Raw genomic sequence first — 19,573 nt, 5'->3', positions numbered from 1 at the left:
ATGTATTGGACAAAAATACGAATGGTAAAGAAAGAAAAATAACTACAATGTAAATGTGAAAAAATAAGCTGCATGTCCGCATAAAAACACAAAAGTAGAAAATCAAATCCATAAAATTTTGTCCAAAGTGAAATGTAAAAACTCTCCATGCAACAAAGAACTATGTACAAAAATAACAAGGGTCCATCATCACAACTGAACTAAGGAAATCTCCTAAAAAACCTACCTAAATATCAACTATATACAAAAAGTGGAGCAGTGTCCGTCGACTCCAAATCATAAGAAAAAACAAAGGAAACCTAAAACTAAAGAACTATATACAAAGGCGGCGGGCAAGTCCAGCGGCTCACTCCGTGGTGTTCCGGGCCAGGGCATCATCGAACTCCTGTTCGATGTCCCGGAGGCGGTCCAGTTCCATGGCCCCGAGGGTATGCAGGGACGACGCCGTGTCCTCCTCCAACCCCCTGCGGATTGCCTCGAGGCACTCGGCCCACCTCAGGGCCCTCCGCATGGAGTTCTCCGCCCTGACCATTGTGAGCCGCGCCTCTTCCGCCCGCCGCCGCTCCGCACCTGTGGCGTGGCCCAACCGCTGCCACACGGAAGACACTCTCTGTCCTGGGTCCTCCTGCCCTCCGGCCGATGCCTGCCCCTCCGATGTCGAAGGCCCCGAGCCTTCATGGCTCCCACCATGTTGCTGCTGCTGCTCTGCCTCTGCCCGTGCACTGCCTCCTGCTGCCTGCACATCCTCCGCCGGCTGGGGTGCAGTTGTTGATGTGGCCACCCCTGCTGGACGTCCGACTCCCGACTGTGGCAGGGATGCCTCCTCCACCAGCCTGGCCGCACTGTCAGAGGCAGCTCCAAAGGGCACCCAGGTGACTGATGGGTGGGAAGATGGCACAGAGGACGACTGGCGCGTAGGCGGTCCAGTTGAGGAGGGGGTCGGAACAAGCCCCATCAGACGGAGGAATCCGGTCTGGGTGACCTGTCCCAGCAGGCTGACGTGGTCAACGAGCCATTCGAGATGACGTGCAGTCTCTCCATGAAAAGACTGCAGGTCACCTCGCATGGCCCGTTGACGCAACGCCACACCAGCCAGGACAGGCTCAACCCGGACCTGGGTAGCCACGTCCGCAGGCAGAGGAAGGCCAGTTGACGTCAGCTCATCCCCTGCCTGGAAACGGGTCTGGACGTACGCATCCCTGCTGGTGCAAGATGATGCAGGGACAGGATCGGGGACAGGATTGCACACAGGCACCTCCGCGGCGGCCTGTGCTGCCTCCTGTCCCTGGTCCTGGACTGCACCACTAGCACCAGTGGGATCCCCACCTCCAGACCCCGTCTCTGGTGCTTGCACGGCCTCCTCCTCCACCAGACCCCCCACCAACCTGGATGACTCCGTGCCATCTTCCCCTGTTGGGCCCTGTGGGGTCCCAGCTGCCCCTTCTGCTGCCGAGGAGTCCAACTCCAACCTCCGCCTCTTGGACCTCCCCCCGGCAGCTGCGGCCTGGGACGCGGCACCGGACTCCTCACTCCCCGACGAGATGACAACACGGGAGGGGAGCCGGGCCTTGCGTCTCCGGCTGGCGGTCGGATCCCCGCCGCTGTGCTCCACAGCACCTTCTCCGCCCTCTTCATCAGTTGATGCTGCAGACAGGGAGAAACAAAACACAGGCATCAGGGCACTGTACAATGGACACATACACACATGACAGTTGCACATGAGTGGCATTGGCAAACCTCAGACATGTCATCACAATCCCCAACACACATGTCATTGCAACTCGCACACATGAGCCATACCACAGCCATATCGCAACTGCCACCACCATCCATACACATACAACAGCATGAGCAGCCAAAGGTGACCCAGACATCACATGCAACACAGGAAGTGCACCACACATGTACACACACCACCACACTTGCATGCATGTGTACACCTCTGCCAAGTGTCGCACTGTTCAGACGGGCATCCATGTCACATCTGCCAATCAGGCTTACACATACCGCAGTCACATGCATCCATGTTGCATCACTGTTGCACCCTTGTCAAATACACACACATGCACATGTACACAGTGCTCATACATGCAGCCCAAAACAACATACATGCGTGACATCACGGACATGTCTACTTACATACACATACATACAAACATGTGTGCACGCACAACTGCATTTGCCATGCAAGCCTACACACACAAGCACCATCCATGTCTCACACATTACAGCCCTCGCATGTGTCAGCCCCACGGCCATGTACACCCCCACCCATACTCGACCCCATACAAACAGATGTGCAACCTGCACAATACCGAATAATCACCACACGCACTGCTCACAATCAGGATGCATGTACACTCACCGCTCGACTCCAGACGGGTCTGCTTCTCCAGGACCTGGACGTGGAGCGCTGGGGATATGCGTTCCAGGACCCCCATCTGTTCTTCCGACAAGTGGCCCCGGCGCCCCTTGGCATCCGCTGCCTTCAAGAGGCGCCGGGCCTTGTTCAGGGTCCTGGACCTGAAGTCCTCCCAGCGCTTCCTGACATGTTGTAAGTCCCGGACTGCCACCCCCTCCGCGTTGATGGCAGTCACGATGTCAGTCCAGATCCGAGTCCGTCCTTCCTTGTCGGCGCGGGAACTTCCGAAGAGGGCATCATACTGCCCCAGGACTTGCTCCACCAGGACACCAACTTCGGTGGCACTGAAGCTGGTGCCCCTCTGCCTCTCTGGCCGGGGGTTGTCAGTGGTCACAGATGGTGTTTGCCCCGACATTACAACCCCAGAGGCAGGAGTGGGTGGGCAACTGGGTCCTGGGGCTGGGCTGTGGAGCGATGGAATTCCAGTCGGGAGTCTTCGGTTCCAGCAGGGGTGGTCACAGCAACAGCACCCCTGGCTGATGTGCAGGCAGCAAATGGCAGTGCACGTGGGCAGCAGGCAGTCAGGCAGCAGCAGATGGTAGGTGGGAGCGTGCTTGGGGCTCTGGGGGGCAGTAGTTTGGCCTTCTGGGCAGGAGCGTGGTCTTCCGTGTGCTTACGCGTGGCCAGCTTGGTACGGAGTGATTTGGCACGTGAAAATCCTGCACGTCAGCGTGAAAATCGAGGAAAGGCCCTTAGCGCGTAAGCGCGTCAGCACGCATACGCGATTCTATTGGACCAAAGGCCCTCAGCGTGTAAGCGCGTCTGTGACGTGACCCGCACGGGTGTTTCCCACACAGCACGTGATGACAGAGCACACGTGGAAAGACTGCACGTCAGAGTCTCATCGCGTGTGATTGGTGGAAATGGCCCTACACGCAGAAGTGACAAAGCGTGTAATTGGTGGAAATGGCCCTACACGCAGAAGTGACAAAGCGTGTAATTGGAGGAAATGTCCCTACACGCAGAAGTGACAAAGCGTGTAATTGGTGGAAATGGCCCTAGCGCGTACACGCCGCGTAAGTGACGCTGGACGTGTGGGCCTGTATAAAAGGTACGCGTAGAACACCACTTCCTTGTACGTGCTTTTCGTGGAGAGCGAGTGGGTGAATTCTGTACTTCTTGTCGTTTCACACGCGATTTACTTCACGGCGTTTCAAGTTCGTATTCCCTGTTACCTCTGACAGCTTTTTCTCTTCTTTCGCTTTTACTGGTTTACCTGGGCCTGTTCCCTCAAACAGTGTTCCCTTCTACTGTTGTCCTGTCTCCTCAGACAGCGTACAAATCTTCTTTTGGCGGGGGTGTTGCCAACCAAACGTGCTCCTTTTACACGCTCGTTTACCAGGCAGACGGTGAGTCACGCACGTATCTAACATCTGTGCTTGCCCCGTGTGTAGCCTACCCCTTCAGAGGTCATTCTAGGCTGCGTGTGACACGCATACGTTCATTCTTGTGTTTCTGGGTGCCACAGCGTAGTGCAGGTTTTTCTTTCTGCACACGTGGTCTAGGAGGGGTTGCGTGCACGTCATCTCCCTTTTTTGGGCCTCCTGTGCGTTGCGTGACCCGTCATCTTTCCCCAGGGGTTACATTCAGCCTTGCTAGAGCACTAGGGTACAATTACCATCTGGTACCCAACCCCTTTGACCCCCAATTGCCCAGGACAATAGTCTACATCCACTCCCATACGCACATTAACATCAGTGCCATGGCTGGGAGGCGAGGATTCCGTAAGGGTGGCAAAGGTGGAAGAGCCACAAGTGGTGGCCGTGGTGGATCCGGTAGGGGACATGGTCATAACTTGCAGGGTGAGCCTGTCCCCCCATGTGTGGAGGACCAGTCACGGGCACCCATAATCCCCCCCTCACCCCCTCCCATTGAGGCTGATGTGGCTGACACCATCCATGCTCAGCCCTTGTTGGACCAGCCCATTGTGGCACCAGACCTGGCTGACTCCATGGCTGACTTCCAGGTCAGCAGGGCTACGACACGTGCGCTGGTGCACGTTGATGCCATCATGCCACGTGGATCTGGGGCAGCAAGGTCATCTGCTGCACCAAGGAGGCAGGGCGGAGAGGCTGCAGGGGCAGCTGCGGCTCCATCCACCCCAGCCCTCACACACCCAGCCAGGACAGTGTCGGTCCTAGTCCATGCTGCTGACATTCCCCCTGACACCATCACACTAGAGCCAATGCCTGCACCAACTCCCATGCTGAGTGTGCAATCCCACACTCCTGATACAGAGTCCACCAGGGCTCCTGCCCCTAGTGTCCAGAGCGGCGCAGGACACTCAGGATCACCACCACCTTCCAAGCGGAAGAGGAAGAGTGCTCGTCCGGCACAGGCTGATGCCCCAGACACAGCTACACAGTCCGGCCCGTCCAGGAAGCCCAGCTTCACGGATGACGAACTGAATGCACTTGTCGAGTATGTGTCCGGACATGACAACGAGATGGTCATTGTTGCAGGATCCAAGACCACACCTGCACAACGCCAGGCACACTGGCAGACTGTTGCGGACATCGTAAGTGCCCTTGGAATCGTGAGGCGCACAGCCAATGATTGCTATAAGCGCTGGAATGACCTAAAGCGCAGGGCAAAGAGTAAGCTGGCCTCAAGTCATGCCGCAACTCTAGTGACTGGAGGTGGGTCTCCAGTAGTAGACATGGAACTCACTCCACATGAGTCAGTCGCTGGGACCTACGTCACGGAGGAACAGATCCAAGGCGTGGGAGATCTGGCTGATTACGAGGCATTGTCCGGTGAGTGCACATGCATGTGTGTGTCATACATGTGCATGGTGTGTGTGTGAGGGCTTCTGTTTGTGTGCCAGGTGAGAGTGTGTGCGCCTGAGTCGTATGGGTCAGCCATGTGCTTCATGCAATACTTCCTGCGCAGCTGCATTTGGCCATAGCAGTATCCCTTCTGCCAACAGTAGACATCTAGCCCAACTGCACGCCAGTTGCCCTTGAAGTGTCACCTTGCCACAACATATTTGCTTATTTTTCACTGTTCATTCAGTCAGTTTGTTTGCATTCCACCACTTTCACTAGGCATGTCGCTGTCCACTAGTCACATGTCTGACATGGGTATGGTAAAGTGGAGTGACTTTGTTACCTGGATATCATTTGTACACACATGTCCCTGTGCAATTGGACCATTTCAGACTGGCAGCTCCAGGTGAAAAATCTGACCTGTTAGAATTAGAAAAGCAATTACATGCGGGAACTGGACTGAATGAATAGGTGCTGCCCTCCTCTCCATCTTCACTCAATAGCAATGGTACATGCCATCTGTGTGATGGCATGTGTGTTTCACCTGGCAATCACAGGCCAATGTGTGATGCCACTGCCAGGCAGCATGCAGAAAATGTGTTCATCTTCCATCTTGGTGTCATCAGTGTGTGCCATTTGCCTGCACTTCATACGCAGTGAGGGTGCATGCATGGGAGGGTTTTAGTCATGTGGGACATGTGTCAATCAAGTACTGGTTCTCTTGCTTCTCAGCCCTCATTGTGTGCCATCGTGCTAATGCCTGTTTCCATTTCTTTGTTTTCATGTCTTTGCAGGGGAAGACGCACCTGATACTGCTGGGGTTGTGGAGATGGTGCAGACCCAGGAGGGGTCCGAGGGCCGACCAACCACCAGTGAGGGACGTGGTGTGGTGGTGGGGGAGAACCCACAAGTGCTGCAGGTCGTGCTCTCAAGGGGTGTCTCTGGCTGCACCTCCCCCGAGCTGTACTCAGGTGTTGATTCGGATGAGACCTACGTGCCGTCGCAGGTGAGTGTTCCAGGGAGGGATTCTGTTCTGTCTCACCCACCTGCACCAGGGTCAGAACCCTCCATGGGGATGTCAGTGTTGGCAGCTACGCCTTCGGTGGTTACGGATGCAGGGTCACACTCCGCGACATCTGATCCTGTTCCTGGGCCAGCAGATCAGAGGGGGAATGCAGTCCTGCAGCCTCAGGTAGTGCCGGCACAGCAAGGCGCAGTTCGCCTTGCCCCAGACAGGTGTGGTGCCCGCCGACGTGGTGGCCGTACGCCACCCGGCAATACCGCATGGGAGCAATCCATTTACGGTATGGCAACCCAACAGGCTGCATCATCCGAGATGATGGCTCAGGCCATGGATAGGGTGGCCACTTCCATTGTCCCCCCAGAAAGGCTGATGGAGCGACTAGAGCAGGCAACCGACTCCATCTGCCAGTCACACAGGGAGGACATGTTGGGGTCCAACAGGGACAGGCGGGCGGCACTGGCGACTCTGCAGGAGGCCATCTCCATTGAGTCCCAGGGCCACAGGGAAGCCCTGAGGCAGGAGCTCCTTCACCTCAGGACGACTCTTGTTGAGCTTGAGGCTTCAACACACCAAAGGACAGAACAGCAGCTGGAGCGTCTCACCCGTACGCTCTCAGCTGAGATGCAGGCAACGAGGGCGGAGGTCCGGGCATCCCGTGAGTTGTTGCATGGGGACCTCCGCACACTCATCCTCCAGAACCAGACCTACCACACCCGCATGCTTGCAGCCATGGAGGAGCAGACTAGGGCCTTGTGTGGGCTGCCTCCCATAGTGCAACCACCTCCGGATGCAGCTGCACAGGGTGATAATAGTGACAGCAGTGATACTCCCACAATAGGGTAGCCGTGTGGGCCATGAGCCCATGGAGGTGTTTTATCTTCCCAGGATCCACGCAGGTGGGTTCTGGCGTGCATCCTGTCCTCGGACCTCCTGGGTGGCCTCCCCAACCCCCCCGGGCCCATCAATGGCCATTTTTGATTGTTTCTTATTTTTATTTTTATTTTGATTTCTTTTATTCCCAATTTTTTTGGGACGATCTGTTGGCTTCCGTGGTTCCTGTGGGCATACGCTGCATTGTGGCTGGGCACATGCAGGCTTGTAATGTATTTGGTTCAGATGCTTGGGTTTGAGTCACACACACCCCTCCTGCTTCCCGTTTCCATGGGCTTGCAAAGGGTGTGCCCAAGTGACAGTGAATTACACAGTGACGTTGGACTCCCATGAGCTGTGTGGGCAGTCTGTAGTCAATACTGTGTATACATTCCTAGTGCATATTGCTGTTGTGTTGTACACTGCATGTTGCATTGATGTGTAACTCTTCTTCTGTGTCTACCTCCCAATTTGCAGGTCCCTTCCTCATGTCCACACAAGGACCTCTAGTCTGGAGATGGGGTCCATGTTGGCAGCAGTGCACCTACAACTCTACATGGCGACAACACTGCACAGTTGGTAGTGGTGGGAGTGCAGGCATTTCCAGGTGGTGAGACTACTAATATGTAACATTTGTGATGTCATGTTAATGGTAGTAAGTGCTCAAGTATGTTGTTGGTCCGGCATTGCTGTGAGCATTTCAGGTGTTGCAGGTTTCTAATAGTGCCACTGTACATAGTGAGACTGATGTCATGTTGTGGGGATTACTTTGTTTACCTGCAATTAGCATGACATGGCACGGTGTGTCGTGTGGCGGTGCTGGGGTTGGGTTGGCTGACATGGCACTGTCCTCTTGTTGCATTTTGCAAGTGGGTATTCATTTTAGCTGCTTCAATGTGTAACTTCACAAAACTGCATTGGTGGTGTCTGTGTGGGTAGGGATGCACACATTGTGACACTTCCAGGTGAACAATCTCAGGCTGACATGGTATTCCCGGTTCATTCTCCAGACATTCAGGATCAGTGTCAGGTTGAGTCATCATTGATTGTCAGATGGAATGTGCCAGGGCAGTGTGCACTCCACAGGGGTGTGATTTCTATGTGAAGTAATTAGCCACTAGCTGTGTACGGGCTGCCTCCCCCCGTGCCCTTTCCCCTCCCATGCGCAGCGGCTGTGCATGTGGTTGGGGATGTGGGGCCACCACCATGTCCACGGCCAGGCCCCGGCGTGTTGCAACGTTGTGCAGGACACATGCTGCCACTATGATCCTGCACACTAATGGGGGAGCGTATAACAGCTGCCCGCCAGAACGGTCAAGGGAACGAAAGCGTGACTTTAGCACTCCGAATGTGCGCTCCACTATGCCCCTGGTTGTAATGTGGGCTGTGTTATATCTTACCTGGGGTGGCGTGGTGGGGTTCCGAATTGGCGTCATCATGTGTGGGCTGAGAGGGTAGGCACTGTCCCCTGTGGAGGTGGTGATTGGTATCATTGGTGGGGTTGTGACCTTGCTCAGTATCCAACATGCATGCATGTGCAGTGGCATACATACTCACCAAGCAGCCATGTATCGCCATGCCGCCCAGCTTCTAGGTCCCGGCTTAGGGTGGACATTCGGTAAATGAAGCTGTCATGGGTGGAGCCGGGATAGTTGGCATATACTGAGGTGATGATTCCCTTGGCATTACATGCTACCTGCACGTTGATGGAATGCCAGTGCTTGCGGTTCCTATAGATGTGCTCAGATGCCCTGGGGGGACGTAGAGCCACATGGGTGCAGTCGATGGCACCTAGCACTTTGGGGAATCGTGCCACAGCGTAAAAATCCAGGGCGGCAGCATGCCTTTCTGCAGGTGTTCTGGGCAGGTATATGTGCCTGCGGACTGATGGGCGTGCAGTGATGATGTTCAAGACCTGGTGTAGGCAGCGTGACTGGGTGGCCTGTGACACCCCACCCACTATGGCACTTGTCCGCTGAAATGATCCAGTGGCTAAGAAGTGCAGTACATTGAGGACCTTCTCCAGGGGGCTGAGTGCTTGGGAGCACAGGGTGGGTGATGTGAGGTCATCCTCCCACTCACTCACCAGGTCCAGTATAATGTGTGGTGGAAACCTGTACCTCCCATACACCTGGTCATCAGGCATCCCGAAAAGGCTGGTTCTGGGTGTGAATATTCTGGCCCTGACTATCCTCCTCCTCCTCCTTTGGTAGCCCACTGCCACTGCTGCTAGGAACGGTATGTTCATCCTGGCGTCTGAGCTTGTTATTGTTAAAGTCCGCAAATTTATGCTTTGCGCGTGTTCTAGGCGAGCGTGTGACCCGCGCACCCCTGGAATCCAGTTCCCAGTCCAATAGCGTGTGGAAATTCACACGCACCACGGGATACAGCGTGTGACCCGCGCACCCCTGGAATCCAGTTCCCAGTCCAATAGCGTGTGGAAATTCACACGCACCACGGGATACAGGTTCGCTGACGTACTTGCGTGTGTAAGTGCCCGCGCACCCATTAAATACACGTACATAGGCCAATCGCGTGTACGCGCACTTTTGTCCAATTACACGCGATGACACTCTGACATGCAGTATTTCCACGTGTGCCCCGTCATCACGTGCTGAGTGGGGAACACCCGTGCGGGTCACGTCACAGACGCGCTTACGCGCTGAGGGACTCTGGTCCAATAGAATCGCGTATGCGTGCTGACGCGCTTACGCGCTAAGGGCCTTTCCTCGGATTTCACGCTGACGTGCAGGATTTTCACGTGCCAAATCACTCCGTATCAAGCTGGCCACGCGAAAACACACGGAAGACCACGCTCCTGCCCAGAAGGCCGAGTTACTGCCCCCCAGTGCCCCAAGCAGCCTCCCACGTGCCATCTGCTGCTGCCTGCCTGCCTGCCTGCCTGCTGCCACCGTGCCCTGCCATTTGGTGCCTGCACATCAGCCATCTGCAGGGGTCCAGTTGCTGTGTCCACCCCTGCTGGAACTGAAGACTCCCGACTGGGATTACATCGCTCCACAGCCCAGCCCCAGGACCCAGTTGCCCACCCACACCTGCCTCTGGGGTTGCCATGTCGGGCACTTCCACATCTGGCACCAGTGGCAACTCCAGGCCAGAGGGGCAGAGGGGCACCAGCTTCACTGTCACCGAAGTTGGTGTCCTGGTGGAGCATGTCCTGGGGCAGTATGATGCCCTCTTTGGATCGTCCCGCGCCAGCAAGGAAGGACGGCAGAGGATCTGGGCCGACTGTGTGGTTGCCATCAACGCGGAGGGGGTGGCAACCCGCGACGTCCTGAAGATCAAGAAGCGCTGGGAGGACTTGAGGTCCAGGACCCTTGTGAAGGCCCGGCGCCTCGTGGAGGGGGGCCGGGGCCGCATGAGTTCCATCCAGATGAGGGTCCTGGAACGCGTACGCCCAGCGCTCCACGCCCAGATCCTTGAGAGGGAGGCCCGTCTGGAGTTGAGCGGTAAGTGTCCAAGCATTACTGTGTGAGACAGGGCATGTTGCGGTGTGCTGGTTCTATGATACTTGCCTGTATGTGTGCCATAGGCCATGTATGCATGTATGTGTGCAGGGACAGCATGGTAATGCATGTGCGACCAGTGATGTGTGATCCACATGGTTGTTGCATGTGTTGAAATGCCGCATGGGGAGCCCTATGCAGATTTTGAACATGAGAGCATGCCAGTCTCTGTACCTGGACATGGGTGGGGGTGAGGGATGGGTGCTGATGCCAGGTACATATATGGTAGCCATGTCTGTGTGCCTGACCTGCGTGTCTGTGACTTGTGCATGCCAGGGATGCATGACACATGTGTATGACAATGCACAGATTCAGTGAAGCAGCCAAATTACCCTTTTATCCGCTGTGTTTGGTGTGTTTGGGGCCAGATGGATGTGACTGAGGTGAAGTGTGTGCATGTGATAGGCATGAGCCATGATGCATGTGAGTTACATATCATTGAATGTTTCAAGAGTCCATTGGACATGCATGGAAATGTCCATGGCATGCACCATGCCTGTTACTGTGTGTGTTTTGCCTGGACTGACCCATGTGTTGTGGAGGGACATGATGGAAGTGTACTTTGACAGTGGTGCTCATCTGCTATTGCTTCCTGTCTAGGGGACCATTGTACAGTGCCCTGATGCTTGTGTTCTTTGTCTCCCTCTACGCAGCGGCTAGTGAAGAAGAGGGCGGAGACGGCGCTGTGGAGCAAGGCGGCGGGGATGCCCCCACGGCTGCAGCGGAAGGGGTGGGTGAGCCCCCACAGGGGCCTGCTACGGTGGGAGACGGTGAGGAGCCATCCAGGTTGGTGGTTTGCACAGAGGAGGAGGAGGCCGCCACTGGGGCACACATGGGGCCTGGTGGGGGCATCCCTGCTGGTGCAAGTGGTGCAGTCCAGGGCCAGGGGCAGGAGGCAGCACAGGTCACCGTGGAGGGGCCTGTGCATGTCGCTGTCCCTGACCCTGTGAGTACACCACCATGCACCAGCAGGGATGTCCCGTCCCAGGCCTGTCCGCAGGTAGAGGGGATGTCCATGTCACCTGACTCCCCTCCACCTGCGGACGTGGGAACCCCTGGCCGTGCGGAGAAGGTCCTGATTGGGGTCGCGATGCGCATGGCTGTGATTCGTGATGCCGTGCGTGCTTCCCGGGAGGAGCACGCACGTCATCACGAAGTGCACCGTGCCGACGTGGCCCAATTGGGATCGGCCATGTTCGGGGGTTTCCTGCATGTGTTGGCCAATGTGGCGGCCCTCTCCTCCTCTGTGCAGGCTATCCACCAGTCGTTCTCCTTGCCGTCTTCCAGCCCAGATGCCACCAGGGCCCCCTGTGGACCTGCCCCGACCAATGCAGCCAGCTCGGTGGGGATCCCATCCCTGCCACAGTTGGGAGTCGGAGGTCCAGCAGGGGTGGACAACACAGCAACTGGACCCCAGCAGATGGAAGATGTGACAGCATCATCAGGCAGGGCACGTGCACGACGGCGTCGGTGGTTTCCATCAGCCTGGATGCCGTCGTGCTGGCAGAGGCAGTGGCGTCGGGGGCAGCAGCGGGCTCGACGTGGGAGGCATCATGGCTCGGGCCATCAAGATCAGAGGGGCAGGCATCGGCCGGAGGGCAGGGCAACCCTGGGATGGTGGTGTCTTCTGTGTGGGAGCAGTTGGTCCAGCGGATAGGTGCGGAGCGGCAGCGGGCGGAAGAGGAGCGGCTCGCTATGGTCAGGGCGGAGTTCTCCATGCGTCGGGCGTTGAGGCGGGCTGAGTGCCTCGAGGAAGCTCGCAGGGAGTTTGAGCTGAACATGGGGTTATCCCTGCGAGACCTCGGGGCCAGGACAGAGTCCCGCCTCCAGGACATCGACATGGAGTTCGATGATGCCCTGGCCAGCAACATCAACAAGTGAGCCGCAGGACTTGCCCGCTGCCTTTGTATATAGTTATATAGTTAGTTAGTGTTAGGTTTCCTTTATTTGTTTTTATTATTTTGGACCGCTCGGACAATGGCCACTTTTTTGTATATATTTTTTTCATTAGGTAGTAGTAGATTTCCTTTATGGTGTTGGGCTCATGGACCCTGGTACATTCCTGTATTTAGTTTGTTTTTTGAAGGAACATTTTCTTTTTTTCATTATTGTGTTCACCATGTGGAAATGGTTTTTCATTCTTTTGCTTCTACTTGATATTGCTTTGGTCAACATTTGTTTTTGTATTCCTTTTTCGTTTTTTGATTTTTACTTTTGTTCTCCAACATGGACCATTTATTTTATTATCCACATAGTTGTATGTTTGATTTGTTTACTTATTTTTAATCTTTAATACATTTTTTATTTTTACTTCCACTTGTCTTATTTTGTCTTTGGTTTCATACATGTCATGATATGGGTTTTGACATTCACTTGCAGCCATTGTGTATGTGTGTGTGACGGACATGTGTTCATTTACATACTTGCCATTGGGGTTGTGTCATGTAATTGCATTCACTATGTGGGTGGATGCAATCCTTGCCTGGGTGTTTGTGCTGGGTATGCTGCCCATTACTGCCATGATTGTGTATCGTCAGGACCTGGGGGCAGGGGGACATGGGTGGGGGCCTGGTGGAGGGTGACCCTGCACTGCTGGGGTGTGGGGGTGGTGGGTGACATGAGTGGGGGCCTGGTGGAGGCTGCCCCTGCACTGATGGGGTGTGGGGGTGGTGGGAGACATGGGTGGGGGCCTGGTGGAGGGTGACCCTGCACTGCTGGGGTGTGGGGGTGGTGGGTGACATGAGTGGGGGCCTGGTGGAGGCTGCCCCTGGTGGCTGGGGTGTGGGGGTGGTGGGAGACATGAGTGGGGGCCTGGTGGAGGGTGCCCCTGGTGGCTGGGGGGTGGGGGTGGTGGGTGACATGAGTGGGGGCCTGGTGGAGGCTGCCCCTGCACTGCTGGGGTGTGGGGGTGGTGGGAGACATGAGTGGGGGCCTGGTGGAGGGTGCCCCTGGTGGCTGGGGTGTGGGGGTGGTGGGAGACATGAGTGGGGGCCTGGTGGAGGGTGACCCTGCACTGCTGGGGTGTGGGGGTGGTGGGAGACATGAGTGGGGGCCTGGTGGAGGGTGACCCTGCACTGCTGGGGTGTGGGGGTGGTGGGAGACATGAGTGGGGGCCTGGTGGACGGTGCCCCTGCACTGCTGGGGTGTGGGGGTGGTGGGAGACATGAGTGGGGGCCTGGTGGAGGGTGACCCTGGTGGCTGGGGTGTGGGGGTGGTGGGAGACATGAGTGGGGGCCTGGTGGAGGGTGCCCCTGGTGGCTGGGGGGTGGGGGTGGTGGGTGACATGAGTGAGGGCCTGGTGGAGGCTGCCCCTGCACTGCTGGGGTGTGGGGGTGGTGGGAGACATGAGTGGGGGCCTGGTGGAGGGTGACCCTGCACTGCTGGGGTGTGGGGGTGGTGGGAGACATGAGTGGGGGCCTGGTGGAGGGTGCCCCTGGTGGCTGGGGGGTGGGGGTGGTGGGTGACATGAGTGGGGGCCTGGTGGAGTCTGCCCCTGCACTGCTGGGGTGTGGGGGTGGTGGGAGACATGAGTGGGGGCCTGGTGGAGGGTGACCCTGCCCTGCTGGGGTGTGGGGGTGGTGGGAGACATGAGTGGGGGCCTGGTGGACGGTGCCCCTGCACTGCTGGGGTGTGGGGGTGGTGGGAGACATGAGTGGGGGCCTGGTGGAGGGTGCCCCTGGTGGCTGGGGTGTGGGGGTGGTGGGAGACATGAGTGGGGGCCTGGTGGAGGGTGCCCCTGGTGGCTGGGGGGTGGGGGTAGTGGGTGACATGAGTGGGGGCCTGGTGGAGGCTGCCCCTGCACTGCTGGGGTGTGGGGGTGGTGGGAGACATGAGTGGGGGCCTGGTGGAGGGTGACCCTGCACTGCTGGGGTGTGGGGGTGGTGGGAGACATGAGTGGGGGCCTGGTGGAGGGTGCCCCTGGTGGCTGGGGGGTGGGGGTGGTGGGTGACATGAGTGGGGGCCTGGTGGAGGGTGCCCCTGCACTGCTGGGGTGTGGGGGTGGTGGGAGACATGAGTGGGGGCCTGGTGGAGGGTGCCCCTGGTGGCTGGGGTGTGGGGGTGGTGGGAGACATGAGTGGGGGCCTGGTGGAGGGTGCCCCTGGTGGCTGGGGGGTGGGGGTGGTGGGTGACATGAGTGGGGGCCTGGTGGAGGCTGCCCCTGGTGGCTGGGGTGTGGGGGTGGTGGGAGACATGAGTTGGACATGGGTGGGGGCCTGCTGGCAGGTGCCCCACAGTGCTGGGGGGTGGGGGTGCAAGGGGACATGAGTTGGTGTTCATTAGTTCAAGGAGACATGTGCCTTTGCTGGGGGGCATGCCCATGTTGGGTGGGCTGCCTGCGGGACATGACCAGGGATGCAGGGTAGTCCCCTGTGGTGTGGGCTGCCTGCAGGGGCCGTGGAGGGTGTACAGGGTACACCTGGGAGGACCCACACTGTCAAATCACATGTGGAACTTCCCGCGCACCCCTGAAATACACGCGCCCAGGCTATTCGCGTGTGGAACTTCCCGCGCACCCCTGAAATACACGCGCCCAGGCTATTCGCGTGTGGAACTTCCCGCGCACCCCTGAAATACACGCACCCAGGCTATTCGCGTGTGGAACTCCCCGCGCACCCCTGAAATACATGCGCCCAGGCTATTCGCGTGTGGAACTTCCCGCGCACCCCTGAAATACACGCGCCCAGGCTATTCGCGTGTGGAACTTCCCGCGCACCCCTGTAATACACGCGCCCAGGCTATTCGCGTGTGGAACTTCCTGCGCACCCCTGAAATACACGCACCCAGGCTATTCGCGTGTGGAACTCCCCGCGCACCCCTGAAATACACGTGCCCCCAGGCTATTCGCGTGTGGAACTTCCCGCGCACCCCTGAAATACACGCGCCCAGGCTATTCACGTGTGGAACTTCCCGCGCACCCCTGAAATACACGCGCCCAGGCTATTCGCGTGTGGAACTTCCCGCGCACCCCTCAAATACACGCGCCCAGGCTATTCGCGTGTGGAACTTCCCGCGCACCCCTCAAATACACGCGCCCAGGCTATTCGCGTGTGGAACTTCCCGCGCACCCCTGGAATACACGTAGCCCGCTCCCCCAGGCCCGATCGCGTGAGGAACTTCACGCGAACCCCTGTAATACACGTAGCCCGCTACCCCAGGCCCGATCGCGTGAATAACTTCACGCGAACCCCTGTGATGCACGTACCCTGCTGAAATCGCGTGTTAGACTTCCCGCGCACCCCGGTATACACGCACACGTATTTTTTGTCAGCGGGTGTCCGTGTTTGTGGGTACCCCTTTGCACGTCATTTTTCCTGGAGGGCCACAGTATGGGACATTCATCATGGCAGTATATATGTGCTATTTGTTGGCGCACCTTTTGGCGCACATTTCTTACAGCCGCAGAGACGCTACCGCCTGCTTTCTTGTGGCGGTCGTGTTTGTGCCTGTGCGCTGGTTTGAGCGTGCGCTTTTTTGCCCTATTCTATTCCATGAATACGTGTTGTAGGCGAGCGTGTGGGCGTTCCGCGCACTTGTGCCCTGTACTTCCCCCGTGACGCCCACGTTTTGGCAAGTTGTTCCCCATTCCGAGTGTTACGCCCGTGTTCCGCCTACTTTTGTTGCGTGCGCCGCGCTATGTGCGAATTTCGCTGTGGCCTGTGCGATTTTCGCTGTGACCTGGCGCACGCTGTTAGATGGCCTGTGCGCCAACGTGCGCTGCGCACTTTTTTATCGCACATCCGCTGGTTTTCTCGCGCACGGCCTTCCATGAATCGACGTGCGCTGCTTTTCGTGCGATTTTCGCAATTGCACTGCGATTTTCACTATTCCACTGCGATTCGCACGTTTTTGCCCACTTGCGCCGCCCTAATTATTCCATGAATCGGCCTGCAAATCTGAAGAACGCCACCTCCAATTCAGAAAAAGCCTAAATGAGCACTTCTTCAAATTGTAACCCTGATTAGGACTGCCCCATGGGCATTGATCGTGGAAAGGCACTGTGGTGGACCCTTGCTTCCACCGCCGCTCTTCTTGGTGCTGTTGCTTTGTGGTTCACAGACTTTGGTTCTCCTGGCTCTGTGCCTGTTCTCAAACTGACTCTGTTACTCTTCACTTGGACCTAGTTGCACATGCACCCTTTTTCCTGGGGCACATTGATTGGTGCCTCAGTGAACATATGACTCATCTCATCCTTAAACTACCTCCTTCAGGCACTTACATTGAAACACTTAAGCTCCTCCCCACCTTCCTCTCTGGTAGGGTCGGAATGCTCCAAGAACTGTGAAGGACCTTTTTGTTGCCCCTCTCCCATTATCTATGCATCCTCTCCCTTTCAATTGGGGAACTACATATCATTCTGGGTTCTGCAATTGGTGGAATATACGTCAGCAATACAGGAATAAATATCCGGGTGATCAAAGCATTCCCGTTTGTTCAAAGGATCAGCTGGCCACCAACACAATTAAAACAGTTATCAGTACCTAACCACAGTGCAGTTCATAGATTGGGCTATGTAATCCTCATGTTATTAATATTATTAATGATAATGAACATTATATTATCAATAATGTTCAGCTCTATATTTCTTTCACATGTTCTATATCCCATTGTCATAGGAAACAAGTTCTTATGACTTCTTTGTATCTCAGAGTCATTCCTCTTTACCTGAATTTTGTTCTGGAATCCCTTGAAGTTTACAAAATGCATCCATGATCATGTGCCCTTTATGGGGCGAAATGATGGGGCCACACATAGCCACAGGTTATTTAACAAGGTGAAAAGAGATTTTTGAAACATGTGCTTTGCCTTCTGGGATGTGCACTGATCAGTCCAGTATCCTTAGAAATTGGTGTGCTAAGCATATATGAGCCTATTGGTAATGAAAGAGCAGAATGAAGAGTTCCCAAAACGTGATATGGGGGCTTAGCAATCAGAGGAAATGTTGTCAGTGGAAATGACTTGTTTTTGTGAAATCGATGTGAAAGAATGTGGGTGTGATAAATCTGTGGAATACATTTAGTGATTCTTTTACTGAGAAGCCTGGCAAAATCCAAGATGTATTTGAAGAGTGGTTCTTACTTCATTTCCTGTTTGGCCCTGCATTAGGGGCGTTGTCTATGAAGTACCTAGGTTCTAAATGACCTGGGGATGTGAATCTTACTTTAATTGGAAAAGAAAGCAGGCCTTTACCACAAAGTTTCGATTGGATCTTTCACCCCTTGTTGAAGTAACGGCCTGATGGAAGGACAGGTCGGATTTTTGTATTTTCTGCAAATCAATTGTCGAATCCCTAAATCATTTTCTGTTTTATTGTCCACTATATAATATAATTAGGGGGAAATATTTAATACCCTACATTGTTTTTAATAGTATTTCCACTGCAAGAGATGCCGTTATATTTTTCTAGGTTTTGATTAGGCCGCAGGTTGTTTTGACATTTGTAGAATTTGTAAATGCTTCCTGGTACAAATGTGATAATTTTGTGAAAATCCGGTCATCATTTGTCCAGTTTTAAAGGTTCTCTGATGACGTTTGCGTTATTAATTGCCTTGCATTGTTAAATTGTTGCCTTTTATGGATGAATTGTTTATCCAAATAAAGCTATGTTTATTACAATGTTCTCTTGACTCTCTCTCCTGGCTATTTCTTTTGGCTTTTTCTGTCATTAAAAACTCTCAAAGTGATTTAACAGAAGTACCGGTAGCAGTGGAATTCTGGGGCTCACCAGGGATCAGGCAGTAGCAGTGGTTGCCTGCAGGAACAGGCAGAGGCTTTGCAGGGACGTGGGAGCTTTTGTGGGAGTGTACACTCTAATCATACAGGGAACTTGACTGGAAGCATGTCCCCAAGTGCCGTCCAGCACCTGCCGATTTAGCACATGTTTTGTGTTTTACAAGCTTGCATTCCCCTGCCTCATGCAATGCTGGTTTTTCTGTAACATTGTTGCAATCCAGGCTGTGGTTCTTCTATGCAGTTTCATTTTGCATGTCTTTATGGGCCTCATTATAAGTTTTCCGGTCTGGTAACAATGGTACCGGTAAGCTACCGGTACCGTTGTTACGGGACCGGCAAACTACGAGTTCTGCTCACGGGTAGCTTCCCGCTAGCCAGGTCTGACCTGGCGGGCGTAATGGCACCCGCGAGCAGAGCATGTCGGATGCACCAGCACCATTCTGAATGGTGCCAGGGCATCCAACCTCCCCATTCCCATTGAGCCCTATCGAGCTCAAAGGGAATGGGGAGAATTCTTTTCCAGCCCCCGCGAATGAGCAATTAACGGGTCCGGCAAGGAAGTAATGACCCAGTAATTGCCCATTCACGGGCGCCGGAAAAAAAAATTATACCGGCACGGCTACCACCAGTATCGTAATGAGGTATGCCTTTAGTGTGTGTGTGTGTGTGTGTCTGTGTGGAGCATGTACTTTGGTACAAACAGATCCCCTCCATGTCATTACATGTCAGAGTACAGGGAGGTATAAAGTGGAGGCGTACTTGCCTTTATGGCTCCCTTTAGCGCACAGCTGTGCAAATTGAGTAAATGCTGTCTGCCCTTTATGTATGGTGGGCTGCGCTTACAGTTAATTGCTATGGAATCCGCCTGCTCTTTGCAAAGGAATCCACAGAATTAACGCAAGTATGAAACTAACCTAATGCTTTATTACTATAGCAGAGAGGTGAAGGCAGAATTGAAAATTATGACCGCTCCCCCTCGCTTTCAAAAACATTATTTCAAATATGGCATGACGGGAAATACATGCATAAAACATTTACACATACATTTTACATGTGCATTTTATGCTGCGCCGTGAGGAACATGAATCCCCTTTCATTTCAAAAGCATTAATAATTTTAGGCCCCATATATGCATTTTCAAGATTTAATAACATTGTAGCGACAATGAATTGGACATTCCGTCCCAAAACGTATTCTCTTTGATATCAAGTGAACAAATCCTGAAAAATACTAC

The sequence above is a fragment of the Ambystoma mexicanum genome, chromosome 4p (assembly GCF_040938575.1).
Source record: "Ambystoma mexicanum isolate Mex_15411 chromosome 4p, UKY_AmexF1_1, whole genome shotgun sequence".
Classification (NCBI taxonomy): domain Eukaryota; kingdom Metazoa; phylum Chordata; class Amphibia; order Caudata; family Ambystomatidae; genus Ambystoma; species Ambystoma mexicanum.
This window is presented reverse-complemented; position numbering follows the sequence as displayed.